Source organism: Leptodactylus fuscus, chromosome 9, assembly GCF_031893055.1.
Source record: "Leptodactylus fuscus isolate aLepFus1 chromosome 9, aLepFus1.hap2, whole genome shotgun sequence".
Taxonomy (NCBI): domain Eukaryota; kingdom Metazoa; phylum Chordata; class Amphibia; order Anura; family Leptodactylidae; genus Leptodactylus; species Leptodactylus fuscus.
In genome coordinates, this window is record NC_134273.1 from 84,900,334 (window position 1) to 84,911,603 (window position 11,270).

Here is an 11,270-nt window from a genome sequence, read left to right on the forward strand (position 1 = left end):
CGCAAAAGAAACATTGACGAGAGATTTCACCGCAAGATTGTGTGGATGGCGGATAAAGAACCTCGACTAACATCCAAACAAGTCCCATCTGCCCTGCAGTCCGAGGGTACAACAGTGTCACCCCGTACTATCCAGCGTCAGCGTCTGAATGAGAAGGGACTGTATGGTAGGAGACCCAGGAAGACCCCACTTCTTACCCAGAGACATAAGCCAGGCTGGAGTTTGCCAAAACTTACCTGAGAAAGCCAAAACCGTTCTGGAAGAATGTTCTCTGGTCAGAGGAGACAAAAGTAGGAAAAGGCCTCAACATAGAGATTACAGGGAAAAAAGAGAAGAAGACGCCCCCTACAGTCAGACATGGCGGAGGGCCCTGATGGTTTGGGGTTGCTTTGCTGCCTCTGGCACTGGACTGCTTGACCGTGTGCATGGCATTATGAAGTCTGAAGACGACCAACACATTGTGCAGCATCATGTAGGGCCCAGTGTGAGAAAGCTGGGTCTCCCTCAGAGGTCAGGGCTCTTCCAGCAGGACAAGGACCCAAAACACACTTCAGGTCAGCACTAGAAAATGGTGGTGAGAGAAAGCCCTGGAGACTTGTAAAGTGGCAGCAATGAGTCCAGCCCTGAATCCCATAGAACACCTGTGGGGGAGGGGGAGAGATCTCTTGGTGGCAGTTTGGAGAAGGCCCCCTTCACATCTCAGGGGGGACCGCGAGCAGGAGCGAAAGAAGAATGGTCTAAGATTCCAGCAGAGCCTTGTAAGAAACTCATTGCTGGTTAGCGGAAGCGGTTGTGCGCAGTTATTGTGTCTAAAGGTTGTGCTACCAAGTATTAGGCTGAGGACGCCAATACTTCTGTCCGCACCAGTTCTGGAGTTTTGTGTAAAATGATCAATGATGTGACTTTTTTTTCATTCTCTTTTGTGTTTTTTCATTGCAAGCAAAATAAATGAAGATATTACCAAAGAGTTTGTGCTTGTAATCATTATCTGGGGGACACCGAGGATTATCTGACAGGACTGCAGGGGGACAAGACTTTTGGCCAGCACTGTATCTATCTATCATTGCTGCTTCTGTTGTATAATAGTAACAATCTGCTGAGTGAAACTTTCCTACATGTCTGATAAGTTTTTTTCTGGATTTCTATCTTTGGCCGCCCCAACAATTCTCTCCTTCTTTATGCTCTGCTATAACATATGGCACCCGGCTAATAAACCCATCACCGTTCCCACCACATAACTAATTCTCACGAGAGATCGCACATTAGATGTTTCCTTCGTCTCTATGTTTTTATGTTATAATTGCTAGAACGTTGCACTTTATGTTTCAGGAATAAATGAAGACTTTGCTATTAATGAGGCTCCGCAGACGTCCTCTCCCCCTATAGAGATTACAGGGTAGCCATGTGCCGCCGGCTCTGATCCTGACATGGATGGGTCACTTCTAATAAAGCGGAAGTATTACCCAGAGATATAATACTTTGTAGCCTGCGCTCCTCCTATAGCAGCCAATCAGGTGAGCCTAAAGGTGTCACCTGACATCTCTGCGGCACGGACACATTACAAACAGGAAAATACTTAGAGTATCTGATTGTTAGGGGTCTGACACCGGACCCCGCACCGATCAGCCGATTCGGCTTCTGGAAGCAGCTCTTTCCTCTCCGCATGATTCATTCAGGCACCGCGCAGAAAACACACGGACCCCATTATAATCTATGGGGTCCATGTGCTTTCATTGCTCACCGCTTTTTAATGCGTTCAGTATTCTATTCGGGGGATCCCCAAGTGAACTCCCCAAACGGAATACGAATGCAGATGTGAATGGAGCCTCACAGAGGATTGTCTGGATTGGATACATTGTAACGCTGCAGGAGAATGTTCTCATTCATGAACCACAAGCAGAGATCCTATAAATGGAGAGATCTGATAGTGGATGTAGATTGTGAGCCCTATATGGGACCGTCATTGACAATATCTGTACAACGCTGCAGTATATGATGGCGCTATAGAGTAAGGAGAATAAATAAGCAAAGAGTCTATGAGAACGTTGCAGATATTTGTATCACACAATGACTAGGATTTATTCTCATGGGAATGGCCAATCCCTTTCACTTCTGGTTTTGGTTCCTGTTGTGTCTGATGTGACAGGTGACGTCTTATATTAGGGAGATCTTATGTTCTATGGAAGCTTCCTTCTGGTATATGTGATGACACGTGACACGTCAGGCGCTGGGCTCACCCATAGCAATGCATTGAGTCACTGAATATATAATGGAGGCCATCACAATACAGTCACATGACTCATAATGGCTCTTCTATAACATGAGGAGCCGCCACATCACGTGACCCAGAGACTCCAGTCCCGTGACCTGGCCACTTCTGATATGTTAGAGTTAAAGGATTCTCCTGCCCCCTCCTGTCCCTCTGACCACAATAGTGACCTGATTTATTTAATATTCGGAGCCATTACCAATAACTTTTAAGAGACAGATGGATTGGAGCGAGCAACATCCACAGAAGACCTGGGCTTGGTTCTCCAAGATGGCGGCGGGAACAACCTCCCAGCAATACACACACACGCCTGAACCCTTTCCTATGTACAATCCCATGTAATGGCGCACTAAATATAACTACTAATAATATGGTAAAGAAGGATTAGTGAGCGCTCATTATAGGGCGAGGCTTTATAGGGTCACCTTACAAGACAGGCTGATCCTGTAATAATATCTCTGAGGACACAACAGGCAAATAATGACATTAAGGAAGTCCCAGAGACATGAGCCAGCTTTCCCACACTTCAAGACGGTAAGAAACGTCTCAATAGAAATTAAGGGGTATTACCAGAACCAGTCCTGCAGATAGATAGGTTACTGTCACCAGAACCAGCATATCACCCAGTCCTGCAGATAGATAGGTTACTGTCACCAGAACCAGCATATCACCCCAGCCCTGCAGATAGATAGGTTAGTGTCACCAGAACCAGCATATCACCCCAGCCCTGCAGATAGATAGGTTACTGTCACCAGACCCAGCATATCACCCAGTCCTGCAGATAGATAGGTTATTATCACCAGAACCAGCATATCACCCAGTCCTGCAGATAGATAGGTTATTATCACCAGAACCAGCATATCACCCAGTCCTGCAGATAGATAGGTTACTGTCACCAGAACCAGCATATCACCCCAGTCCTGCAGATAGATAGGTTACTGTCACCAGAACCAGTATATCACTCCAATCCTGCAGATAGATAGGTTAGTATCACCAGACCCAGCATATCACCCCAGCCCTGCAGATAGATAGGTTAGTGTCCCCAGAACCAGCATATCACCCAGCCCTGCAGATAGATAGGTTACTGTCACCAGAACCAGCATATCACCCAGTCCTGCAGATAGATAGGTTACTGTCACCAGAACCAGTATATCACTCCAGCCCTGCAGATAGATAGGTTACTGTCACCAGAACCAGCATATCACCCCAGCCCTGCAGATAGATAGGTTACTGTCACCAGAACCAGCATATCACCCCAGCCCTGCAGATAGATAGGTTAGTGTCACCAGAACCAGCATATCACCCCAGCCCTGCAGATAGATAGGTTACTGTCACCAGACCCAGCATATCACCCAGTCCTGCAGATAGATAGGTTATTATCACCAGAACCAGCATATCACCCAGTCCTGCAGATAGATAGGTTATTATCACCAGAACCAGCATATCACCCAGTCCTGCAGATAGATAGGTTACTGTCACCAGAACCAGCATATCACCCCAGTCCTGCAGATAGATAGGTTACTGTCACCAGAACCAGTATATCACTCCAATCCTGCAGATAGATAGGTTAGTATCACCAGACCCAGCATATCACCCCAGCCCTGCAGATAGATAGGTTAGTGTCCCCAGAACCAGCATATCACCCAGCCCTGCAGATAGATAGGTTACTGTCACCAGAACCAGCATATCACCCAGTCCTGCAGATAGATAGGTTACTGTCACCAGAACCAGCATATCACCCCACCCCTGCAGATAGATAGGTTACTGTCACCAGAACCAGTATATCACTCCAGCCCTGCAGATAGATAGGTTAGTGTCCCCAGAACCAGCATATCACCCAGCCCTGCAGATAGATAGGTTACTGTCACCAGACCCAGCATATCACCCCAGTCCTGCAGATAGATAGGTTACTGTCACCAGAGCCAGCATATCACCCCAGCCCTGCAGATAGATAGGTTACTGTCACCAGAACCAGCATATCACCCCAGCCCTGCAGATAGATAGGTTACTGTCACCAGAACCAGCATATCACCCCAGCCCTGCAGATAGATAGGTTAGTATCACCAGAACCAGCATATCACCCCAGCCCTGCAGATAGATAGGTTACTGTCACCAGACCCAGCATATCACCCCAGCCCTGCAGATAGATAGGTTACTGTCACCAGAACCAGCATATCACCCCAGCCCTGCAGATAGATAGGTTACTGTCACCAGAACCAGCATATCACCCAGTCCTGCAGATAGATAGGTTATTGTCACCAGAACCAGTATATCACTCCAATCCTGCAGATAGATAGGTTACTGTCACCAGACCCAGCATATCACTCCAGCCCTGCAGATAGATAGGTTAGTGTCCCCAGAACCAGCATATCACCCCAGCCCTGCAGATAGATAGATTACTGTCATCAGACCCATCATATCACCCCAGCCCTGCAGATAGATAGGTTACTGTCACCAGAACCAGCATATCACCCCAGCCCTGCAGATAGATAGGTTACTGTCACCAGAACCAGCATATCACCCCAGCCCTGCAGATAGATAGGTTACTGTCACCAGAACCAGCATATCACCCCAGCCCCGCAGATAGATAGGTTACTGTCACCAGAACCATCATATCACCCCAGCCCTGCAGATAGGTTACTGTGACCAGAACCAGCATATCACCCCAGCCCTGCAGATAGATAGGTTACTGTGACCAGACCCAGCATATCACCCCAGCCCTGCAGATAGATAGGTTACTGTCACCAGACCCAGCATATCACCCCAGTCCTGCAGATAGATAGGTTACTGTCACCAGAACCATCATATCACCCCGGCCCTGCAGATAGATAGATGTCACCAGAGCCAGCATATCACCCCAGCCCTGCAGATAGATAGGTTACTGTCACCAGAACCAGCATATCACCCCAGCCCTGCAGATAGATAGGTTACTGTCACCAGACCCAGCATATCACCCCAGCCCTGCAGATAGATAGGTTACTGTCACCAGACCCAGCATATCACCCCAGCCCTGCAGATAGATAGGTTACTGTCACCAGAACCAGCATATCACCCCAGCCCTGCAGATAGATAGGTTACTGTCACCAGAACCAGCATATCACCCAGCCCTGCAGATAGATAGGTTACTGTCACCAGAACCAGTATATCACTCCAGTCCTGCAGATAGATAGGTTACTGTCACCAGACCCAGCATATCACTCCAGCCCTGCAGATAGATAGGTTAGTGTCCCCAGAACCAGCATATCACCCCAGCCCTGCAGATAGATAGGTTACTGTCACCAGACCCAGCATATCACCCCAGCCCTGCAAATAGATAGGTTACTGTCACCAGAACCAGCATATCACCCCAGCCCTGCAGATAGATAGGTTACTGTCACCAGAACCAGCATATCACCCCAGCCCTGCAGATAGATAGGTTACTGTCACCAGAACCAGCATATCACCCAGTCCTGCAGATAGATAGGTTACTGTCACCAGAACCAGTATATCACTCCAGTCCTGCAGATAGATAGGTTACTGTCACCAGACCCAGCATATCACTCCAGCCCTGCATATAGATAGGTTACTTTCACCAGAACCAGCATATCACCCCAGCCCTGCAGATAGATAGGTTACTGTCACCAGACCTCAGCATATCACCCCAGCCCTGCAGATAGATAGGTTACTGTCACCAGACCCAGCATATCACCCCAGCCCTGCAGATAGATAGGTTACTGTCACTAGAACCAGCATATCACCCCAGCACTGCAGATAGATAGGTTAGTGTCATCAGAACCAGCATATCACCCTAGTCCTGCAGATAGATAGGTTACTGTCACCAGAACTAGCATATCACCCTAGTCCTGCAGATAGATAGGTTACTGTCACCAGAACCAGCATATCACCCCAGCCCTGCAGATAGATAGGTTACTGTCACCAGACCCAAGCATATCACCCCAGCCCTGCAGATAGATAGGTTACTGTCACCAGAACCAGCATATCACCCCAGCCCTGCAGATAGATAGGTTACTGTCACCAGACCCAGCATATCACCCCAGTCCTGCAGGTAGGTTAGTGACATCAGACACCAATATATTAGCCCTCATCATACATCAGCCCTCATGTCCCCAAGCGGAGCCGAAGGTCAGAAACCCAAACTCTGGTGTGAATCTAGCGTATCCCTGTATGGGGCAGAATATTTACATGATACTTATGAGATGGTTTCATTTGATATATGTGATCAAAGATGACTCAGTGTCGCCCAAGGCTGATGAGTAAATCAACAAGACTACAACTATTATATTATTACTATCTACAGGTCCGCTTTTCCTTGTTTTGTGGCCAATTACATATTGTTTGTGTTGAGACATCAGACAACAAGCTCTACAATGTTATGTCTGTGCAGGGTAACAAAGCCTTTTATTATATAATAACTGCCCGATACATTGTAACGAGTGATCAGGACTGGAGACTCTTGTGCTGCTGCTTTGTCCAGACTGGATACAATGTAACAATCAGTTGAGCGGTAAAGAATGGGACGGTTTTGGAAATCGCAGCGTTTCCACTGTCCGTATTCTTCTGCAGTATTTGTTAGAATCCCATCTACTATGCAGGGACTGTAAAACACTGGGGGTTTTGCTGCGGCGTTTATGCCATGTGGGGCCCCGTCCTGAGGAGGGTTTTTTTTTTAGTTCTTGGGGATATTTTCATAATTTTGGTGTTTTTTTTTTTTTTCAGTTTTTTGGTGTCTGGACTAAAACTCGGAAATGATGGGGAAGGGGTTTAAATAAAAGAATATAGCATACCCCTGTCCTACACCCCGCTGTCCCACTGTTACAGATCTCACATTGGGGCCCCACATCTTTTTTGGGATGTAGATGGAGGGCACCAGGACCCAGGACATCCTGGCTCCTCAATGTTCTAATCTTGTTACATATTGTTACATTTCATATATAAATAGTATAAATGGCGCCTCCTACAGGTTCTGGGACCGTCGGGGGAAATGCTCTTTATTTACAATGAAAAATGATTCTGTCTGTGCACAAAAGTGAGTTCCCGCCCGTAGATTGAGGGGCATCAGGGGCCTCGCGACTGTCACTTTATGGCTTCATATTGTGTGTACCCAATCTACACAAGTAATAAACTTAATGCACAGAGATCCCGTGGACATAAATCTCACCCAAACAGGAGGATAACAATACGAGAAGATGCGGCGGTCCCTGCGGCCTGCAGTAATATGACAGAGCGCTGATACTCAGTCACCCGCACACGCTACATTGTAACTATCTCCTGAAATGAGCCCCTGAGGAATCCATACTGGAGTCTATTTATCCACATCCCCTGCTTCATAATAAGATCATTTCCAATAGACGCTCAGATTTCTGCTGCAATTCAGAAAGAAACATCATAAAAACCCTTAAAGGGATCCTCCAGTTTCTACAATAAATGTTGAAAAAGAGGAGTTGATATTGAAAGTATATTGGAAAGTTGTAGAGCCTTTTATCAAACAAAGGATGCCCTAAAATAATCCCCTGGACATAATCCCTGGACATAACCCCTGGACATATCCCCTAGACACAACCCCTGGGCACAACCCCTGGATATAACCCCTGGACATAACCCCTGGACATAAGCCCCAGACATAACCCCTGGACATAATCCCTGGACATAACCCCCAATCATAACCCCTGGACACAACCCCTGGACATAAGCCTATCCGTCTCCTTGTATGAAGTAATTTCTTGCCCTGTCAGACTATTGCAAATTCTGGGTGATGAACGATATTGTGCCTAGTATATCCCAATACTTGCACACTTAAAGGAAACCTTTCACCACTTTCACTAAATCCAAATCTTTGCATCCTTTAATAGCCCCCTCTCCACTGATTCTGGCACAGTTGAAATTTTTTTCTCTAGCCCCCACCATTCCTGAGCAATCATTTCTGTAGTATCAGAACACTTATATTCTCTTCGGGCAGGTGGGCGGTCCCAGACTACGTGCTCCAGCCCAGGACCGCCCACCAGATAGTAGAGATTAAAATTGACAGGAGCGATTGCTCAGGAACAGTGGGGGCTAGAGAAAAAATTCCAACTGCATCAGAATCAGTGGAAGGTTATCTATTAAAGGATGTGAAGAGATGGAGTTGGTGGGATAGTCTTTATAGTGGACCCCCCCCCCCCGGCACACTTGTATCCCCATAATATACTGCATTATCTTTTCCTAGCATTGTGCCGTCCCTCTGGAAATGAATGAATATATCAACAATAGGTTGTTAGTTGGAGGGATGTCCATAGTCTTTCTGACACAGTCCAATCAGGGCTGCCGTGGTCAGAATCTGTAAGGACACATCCCTTTAACACGAGGAATGGTAACTCCCTATTGTCAGTTTCTTTAATAAATTGTTCAAAGTCCAAAAACATTTGCAGAATCTTCCCCCTCTAAAGCCTGAGATGTAAGATCTTTTGCAAGGTGCCTCAGCTTCCTATATTGGTGTCTTTACACTTACTAGAATTTCATGTTACAGACTCGCTCACGTCTTACATAACAAGCAAATGTTGCAATGGGTTTGTCTTCAGCATAAGATTCTGGTACATGTACAGCTGCCCTATAGCTCTGCAGGTTTAGCGCCATACCCGTACACATATACAGCTGACTCCATGCAAAATCTACAACCCGCACTTGAATACAGAGATATAGCAGAGCTGAGTTTGTTATTCTAGGGCTGTATTGTGTGTATATGATATCGCTGTAGACTTACCGAGTGTTGCTTAGTGTTATATGGCATGTTGTCACAGCTAATATTTACCTATGGGGATCTCGTGTGTGTATATCATGTAACATTGGGATATTATCGGGACTTGTACCGAATATCACATTCAGCTCTGCTACATCAGCAGCAGATTACAGGTCAGATTACAGTATATACTTTGCCTCTTCCCACCCATATCAACTGGCCTGTGAACCAAACCAAGCGACACGACTTCGCCTTCCTCCTCAGCATGTACCTGTGCTGGCACCAGGGGTAAAGGGCTTCTTTTTGGGGCCTGTTGGATCTGCCTTTTTCTCTCTTACTCCTGATATGGAGCTTCCCGGAGCCAAGGCTGGGATATAAATAGACCCTGACAAGAGAGAGGAACGGGAGACGGTGTCACAAGACTGATATACCTCTCTGCATGGGAAGACGTCTCTCATGTGACAGCTCTCAGACATGGTCGCCTCAAGGGACGGACGGGAGAACAAAGGGAGGACAAGGCCAAAAGCTTCCAACTATTTCATAGAAGCTGCAAAAGTTTTCACAATGGGCAGAGAAATGAGAAATAATCAATCGATATCCAAGATAGATCTATATCAGGGGTGCAAGATCCATAGGGGCAGCAAACGTGCAAAGGAGGCCCTTGGAGAGAGGGCTGGATGGGGAGGACATGGGTATTGTTAGCAAAAAAGAGGATGAAGAATTGACTCAAGGATCATGTGTCTATCCTGGGTTTCCCAAGGGTCATGCAACTGTGCTGGGTATCCTTAAAAGTCATGTGTCTGTGCTGGGTATCCTTACAGGTCATGTGTCTGTGCTGGGTATCCTTACAGGTCACGTGTCTGTGCTGGGTATCCTTACAGGTCATGTGTCTGTGCTGGGTATCCTTACAGGTCACGTGTCTGTGCTGGGTATCCTTACAGGTCATGTGTCTGTGCTGGGTATCCTTACAGGTCATGTGTCTGTGCTGGGTATCCTTACAGGTCACGTGTCTGTGCTGGGTATCCTTACAGGTCACGTGTCTGTGCTGGGTATCCTTACAGGTCATGTGTCTGTGCTGGGTATCCTTACAGGTCATGTTTCTGTGCTGGGTATCCTTACAGGTCATGTTTCTGTGCTGGGTATCCTTACAGATCATGTGTCTGTGCTGGGTATCCTTACAGGTCACGTGTCTGTGCTGGGTATCCTTACAGGTCATGTGTCTGTGCTGGGTATCCTTACAGGTCATGTGTCTGTGCTGGGTATCCTTAAAAGTCATGTGTCTGTGCTGGGTATCCTTACAGGTCATGTGTCTGTGCTGGGTATCCTTACAGGTCATGTGTCTGTGCTGGGTATCCTTACAGGTCATGTGTCTGTGCTGGGTATCCTTACAGGTCATGTGCTTGTGCTGGGTATCCTTAAACGTCATGTGTCTGTGCTGGGTATCCTTACAGGCCATATGTCTGTGCTGGGTATCCTTACAGGTCACGTGTCTGTGCTGGGTATCCTTACAGGTCACGTGTCTGTGCTGGGTATCCTTACAGGTCATGTGTCTGTGCTGGGTATCCTTACAGGTCATGTGTCTGTGCTGGGTATCCTTACAGGTCATGTGTCTGTGCTGGGTATCCTTACAGGTCATGTGTCTGTGCTGGGTATCCTTAAAAGTCATGTGTCTGTGCTGGGTATCCTTACAGGTCATGTGTCTGTGCTGGGTATCCTTACAGGTCATGTGTCTGTGCTGGGTATCCTTACAGGTCATGTGTCTGTGCTGGGTATCCTTACAGGTCACGTGTCTGTGCTGGGTATCCTTACAGGTCATGTGTCTGTGCTGGGTATCCTTACAGGTCACGTGTCTGTGCTGGGTATCCTTACAGGTCATGTGTCTGTGCTGGGTATCCTTAAAAGTCATGTGTCTGTGCTGGGTATCCTTACAGGTCATGTGTCTGTGCTGGGTATCCTTACAGGTCATGTGTCTGTGCTGGGTATCCTTACAGGTCATGTGTCTGTGCTGGGTATCCTTACAGGTCCTGTGTCTGTGCTGGGTATCCTTACAGGTCATGTGCTTGTGCTGGGTATCCTTAAAAGTCATGTGTCTGTGCTGGGTATCCTTACAGGCCATATGTCTGTGCTGGGTATCCTTACAAGTCATGTGCTTGTGCTGGGTATCCTTAAAAGTCATGTGTCTGTGCTGGGTATCCTTACAGGTCATTTGTCTGTGCTGGGTATCCTTACAGGTCATGTGTCTGTGCTGGGTATCCTTACAGGTCCTGTGTCTGTGCTGGGTATCCTTAC

The 11,270-nt window shown here is 47.1% G+C and overlaps 1 protein-coding gene across 1 annotated transcript in view; it reads right to left on the minus strand.

The window, feature by feature from the left end:
- The window catches only part of KBTBD12 (kelch repeat and BTB domain containing 12), a 51,906-nt gene extending 42,568 nt beyond the window's left edge, over positions 1-9,338 (minus strand). Inside the window, exon 1 of the mRNA XM_075286623.1 lies at positions 9,253-9,338. The gene's annotated coding sequence lies outside the window, so the exon portion shown is untranslated. The remainder of the gene's footprint in view (positions 1-9,252) is intronic.
- Positions 9,339-11,270: the final 1,932 nt, after the last annotated feature.